The following is a 6,000-nucleotide window of genomic DNA, read 5'->3' as shown; positions in this document are numbered from 1 at the left end:
GTGGATTTCAGAGTGTCTTTGGCTACAGGTATTGCTTCCCTACCTTCGCTTCCTTCCATCCTCAGACCTCTCCCTGCTTTGGAAGTCCAATGACAGGATGATGGGCTAATTGCTTTGTGGCCCCAGGCCTGGAACTGGGCAGCTCAGGCACTACCTAGGATTTTGAGCTTGGGAGGTTTCTGAACAACAACCTCTTTTTTTCTGTCTTCTGCATTCCAAAGTCCCCCAGATTAAGTTTGGTGGTATTTGACTTGCTGAAAATCATCTAAACTGCAGTTTCTTCATTCCGCTTTCTCTCTGGAGTACAGCTTTTGAAGTGAGAATTAATGGGTGCCTGAGAACAGTTCTGGTGTACACCTGTTGTCTGAGTGTAATTATTAATTGTCCCCCCCATTCACTCACAAAAAAGCTTATTAGATAAAACAGTGTATGGTCATCTGAAATTAAGGGACCTCAAATACAATTTTGTTCTAGCTTCATCTGTTTTCTCTTCTGTTAAATGAGTCTAACAACAATTCTCATAAACATTATGAAGGTAGACGAAAGATGGGAAGAAAGTGCTTTGAACTTGCTAGTCACTCTAGTAATTCATGGTGGGTTATTATTCTTGTTATAAGTTTCATTACACCTGCTGGCTTGCAACAAATGTACTCTGATTTAGGCACCAGCTAAAACTTTAGGTTAGGCTCATAATTTTGTACATCTAATTATACATTCTTATGAATTTATATAGTTTTTGAGATGCTGTCTGTTTTTCTGAAGCTCTTTAATGGTTTTTACCTCCCTTCCACTTGTTTCTCCCTTAAACTCCCCACTCTCCGCACCTCTCTGCATCTCTCCTTGAAGAGCCGTGGCTCCTCTTGTGATACAGGTGTTGGGGGCTGTGCTCTGGCAACAGGATGGGCTCCAGCTGCTCTCCACTATCCAGAGGAGGGGTTGGCAAACTTTGTCTCTAAAGGGCCAGTTAGTAAATGTTTTAGGCTTTGCAGACCATATGGCCTCTATTGCAACCGCTTACTTCTGCCTTTGTAGCACAAAAGCAGCCGTAGACAATAGTTAACAAATGAGGGTGTCTGTGTGTCAATAAAACTTTATTTACAAAAAGGCGCTTGGGCCATAGTTTGCTGGCCCCCTAGTCTAGAGGACTGTTCCAGGGCCCTGATTTCACCTGGGGTCTCATCTCACTAAGCCATTCTAAACCAGCTGTAGGAGACAAGTTAACACTTAAAAGAGGCCTCTGGGATTCTTTCTTCATGGGCTAAATAATTACTCCTTTCCCTTTTTTTTTTAAAGATTTTATTTTTTCCTTTTTCTCCCCAAAGCCCCCCGGTACATAGTTGTATATTCTTCATTGTGGGTCCTTCTAGTTGTGGCATGTGGGATGCTGCCTCAGCGTGGTTTGAGGAGCAGTGCCATGTCCGCACCCAGGATTCAAACCAACGAAACACTGGCCCGCCTGCAGTGGAGCGTGCGAACTTAACCACTCGGTCACTGGGCCAGCCCCTCCCTTTTTTGATAAATTAGGGTTTTCTTAGGATGATGTTGTGTCAGTATAGGTTTATTCATTATCAAGCAACTAAGGAACTTAAGATCCTAGGTTTGACCAGTCGACTAACAGTCAATGGGGAAAAATAAACTCTAAGCAACTGGTTTACAGGGCTGTACCGAACACTGGCAGTGGGTAGAGAACCCCATTGCACAGACCACTTGTCTCCGATCCTTTTCAATTTTACACTGCTGTCCACCTTTCATTTCCATATTTATCTTCTTTAGGGAAAAAAGAAAAACTTTATTTTCATGTGGGTGGGTGGTCCTGCAGGAGCCACTTAGGGGAGGTGAGAGAGTGGTTTCAGAGAGCCAGTACTTGGAGGGAAGTGTCACAACCCTGCCAGAGTGGTGGGGGCTGGGAGTAGGGGCTGATAGCATAGTTTAGCTCAGGCTGAGCTCCTTCTGCTCCGTTATGGTGCTGACCTCAGGATGGCTTTGCTGGCCAGGGTACAAGGCCCTCCGAGACAACAACTCCAATGGGGTCATGTGGTATCTCTGTTGCATTAAGTGTCTCTGACAAGGTGGTGATTAGGGCAGTGGTTAATGGGCTACCATGTCTACTAGGCTCAGAGGACAAGGTCAGTGAGTGCCATTGATTCCTTCCTAATGCAGCCACGGATCTTCTTCTTTATAGGCTCTGGGTTTCTGTCACAGACCAGTACAGAGGAAATTGGCAGTTCCCAACTGACATGTGTGTTAGGTGCTAAAAGTGAGTAGTAAGTCAGTTATTTGGAGCCTGGAATGTACTCTCACAGAAACAATGCAGTATATTGTGGTGAGGTGGCCGCCAGCTCACATGCACCTTGTTAACTCGCAGAGAACTGATCTATTAATACTGTAAAACCTGCTGTGTGTGTAAGGAGCCTTGGGGAGCCAGCAAACATTGGTGGGATCACATCCCTCTGGCCCCCAAGAGCATCAGAAGCCCCCTCCCTTCGCATCACCCCCACCTCCCACAACTAGCTGTGGCTGCCAAGACCCAGAAGCCCAGGGGTCAGGAGGAGGAAGGGCTGGCTTGGGCCCCAGGAAAGTAGCGGGAGGAGCTGTGTGTGGGCAGAGGTCCTGCCTGGGGAACCAGAGGCTGCATCCAGTTCTCAACTGACTCCTTTATGTTATTAAATATAATACCATTTACTGTTTTTCTTAATCCAGCAGTTATGAGTATTTGTTTTAGAAAACTTGCAAAATATAGATAAGCAGAAGGGAGAAAATTTAAATATCCCATCTTCTCACTAGTTTGGTATATAGACTTCCAGTGTCTTTTTTTCCCCCAGTGTTTTTCTATGCATGTGTATATACACGTCTTTACATATATATTCATACACTTTGCATAATATTTATAACTTGCTCTTCATTTAACAATATATTGTGAACATTTTTCATGTCATTAAATATTTTCCCATGGTATTTCAAAATGGATAGATACACATATACCACAATTTATTTAACCAATCTCCTATTGTTGAACTGTTAGGTTTTTCTACCAAAAGTAACCCTGTGATGAAGCCCTTGGAGTTGTGATTTTGCTCGGATCCACTATTATTTCCTTTGGATAGTTTTAAAAGGGGACAAAGGGTGTGCATGAGTTAAGACATTTAATAACTTACTGCCAACGTGCCTTCTACCCTTGGTGTGTGAGAAGACTGATCTCCACTTTTTCAACAATTGATTTTAGAAAATGTAAAAACTCTTTGCTAAATTGATAAACAAAAATGGTACTGAATTTTGTTGCATTTCTTTTCTTTTAAGCATTGGTGAGCTTGGACATTTTTTAATGTGTATTAGCTCTTTTGTGAATGAACTGCTTACTTCTTTAAGTCCCAACACTAGTGTCCCTGGATCATTACAGTCCTTTGGAAGGGAAGTGAATGGATCCAGGTTTTATTACCCTTTGAAATGTAAACACGAGCAAACCTTCCCAGGGTAATTAATTCTCTGTCTCCACCTCCCAGGTCTTGTGCTCATTCATTCCTTTCACCCAGGCTGCCCTGAGGTACAGAATCACCAGCATATTCCTGTAGTTTTCCTCCCACACCCAGGGGGACCTAGTATTGTGAGGTACCTCGCCTGTTTGGAACTGTAGGCTTTTCTGTAATAGGAATGGAGAATACAATTGGATCGGTAAAAGAATAGGAAATCATGGATGGCCTTAAAGGCAAGAGATCGGAAATATCCATCCACTGTGAAGAGACATTTGGGTTGTTCGCAGTTTCTAGCTATTATAAACAAACTTGCTATGAATGCTCAGGTATTCGGTAGACACGTGCCTTTATTTTGTCTTGGGTGTTTACCTAGGAGTGGAATTATTGGATCAGAGTGTAGGTGTATGTCTAGCTTGAGTAGATAACGTTAAACAAAAATTTTTTCAAGAAAGCTCAATTTACACTCCAACCAAGCAGTATATGAGAGTTCCAGGTGCTTTAAATCTTCAATGAATTTGGCATTTTTAGTCCTCTAATTTTAGTCATTCTGGTAGGTTTCGTATTTCTTTTACTAAGCTAATTTGATGCCACATATAATATTATATTTTTACTTTTCCCCTTTTCATTTAGTTTAATTTTAAAATAGATCTTTTTATCTTTCTACTCTGTAGATATTACATTTTACAGGCACACCCTTCTTTCAAGATTTTATGTAATACTTTCTAAGAAAAAATTCTGGGTTTATTTCCTTTACAATCATTTTCACCCTTTTATGTGCTACGTACAAATAGTTCCTCCTCATGTCTACGTTGCACGTTTCTTTTTGACAGTGTGTTGTTACCACTTCCTATTCAACCTAGGAGATGGTATCCAACACCTCACTCCTAAGTTTTGTCTTATGCTGTTCTATTAAGATGACTTGGTGTAAATATTAAGCTGAAACAAATTCAGCATGGATTCTTCTTAAACCTCTTTTCTTCAGAAGTGAGTTACATGTAAAGATTGACCCTGGCTCATATCCTGGCCACACAACTTACTAGCTGTGTGACCTTGGGTGACTGACTTAACCCTCAGAGTTTCAGGGTCCCCATCTGCAGAGTAGGAATAACAAAATGCGTTTCTCAGGATTGTTGTGGTGATAAATGAGATAGCATATCTAAAGTGTCTAATGTGTAACATATGCTTGGTAAGTATTAGTTTCCTTCTGCGCTGAAAGCAAAGACATCAGGTGCCTCTTTATTACTTTTGCCTCGTTAGTTCACAAAACTATTAAAAATGGGCATTACCTTACTTATCTGCTAACTGTACCTAACTGGTTGGCAAGAAGGCCAAACTGCTAAGCATCACTGTGACTTCGTTTTACTATTGGTTTACCCTGTGCCCCAGGTGAATCTAAACATCCTATATGACATTTCTGATCTTGCTCCAGGACAGGAATAATCCAATATAAAACTTTATCTTGTGATGCTCAGAATGTCACCAATCAATATAGTACTCTTGCAGTTGGGATTTTGAGAGCCTTCCACGGATTTATGGTTTGGAATATTGTCTTTTTTTTTGCCTCATTTTGTGCACATCCCTTTGGCACTTGACATTTACATCTATCTACTATAGGGGCGGGCTGCTGGCTCCTCAGTTCGGCTAGAACTTTGCCAAGCAGCCTGGAATGGGGGACCACTTTATGTTCTGGAGCCAACTTCATTCCCAATGGCCAGAGATCCAGCTCTTCCTTGAGGTGAAGGTGCTGGTGCCCAGTCCACTTGGCCTCTGAGCATACTTATTGATGCAAACATTTTAAAAATGGATGGCTGAACAACGGGAAATGAAAAATTCAGGATGCTCAAAAATGCTAACAATTGCCAAATTAGAGGCAGCTTGTGCTGTAGTAGGTGACTTGGAAATTGTCGACTCTTCCCTTCTTGTCTTTGCCCCTCTCCCTCCCTGCAATTTGCACACAGAAGCTAAAAGGGACTGGCATCAAGAAGGTACCAGCTTGCTTAGTAAGGAGAAGTCATTGTCCATCGAGGGTTTAAATATAGACTCAGTGGGAAAAATAAACACTTTTCCTCCCAGGGGAAAAAACACTAGTTCCGTTTGGAACAAGGAATGCTAATGGAGAGGAGGATTTACAGAGTACTTTTGGAGATAGTCTGGGAACCTACAGCACCGTGACTGAAGCCTGTTGGATAGTCCCAGGTAGGCACATCCCCTATCCTCTCAGCCCCATTGGAGGGCATTCCTGGGCTTTGCCTTCATGAGTGTCACCTGGGTTTCCAAGTCTGTCCTCTCCCCTGGCTACAGTGCCAGGTCTCTAAATGGCCCCAAGCCAATGCCCCTTGGGAGGCTCATTAAAACATTCCAAAATGAATTAGTCTTCTCACTTCAATTGCCAGCTCCCCTCCTCACTCTTCTTATTTCTGTTGAGGTACCATCATTTTCTTGGGCCATTCTTTCCACACTATTCAAAAAAGGTGTCATTTATTGCTTTAGGTGGAGTGCTTCAGGAACAGTAAATGCACCCCCCCACTAT

The sequence above is a fragment of the Equus quagga genome, chromosome 2, assembly GCF_021613505.1.
Source record: "Equus quagga isolate Etosha38 chromosome 2, UCLA_HA_Equagga_1.0, whole genome shotgun sequence".
Classification (NCBI taxonomy): Eukaryota; Metazoa; Chordata; class Mammalia; order Perissodactyla; family Equidae; genus Equus; species Equus quagga.
Note: the sequence above shows the minus strand (reverse complement) of the source record.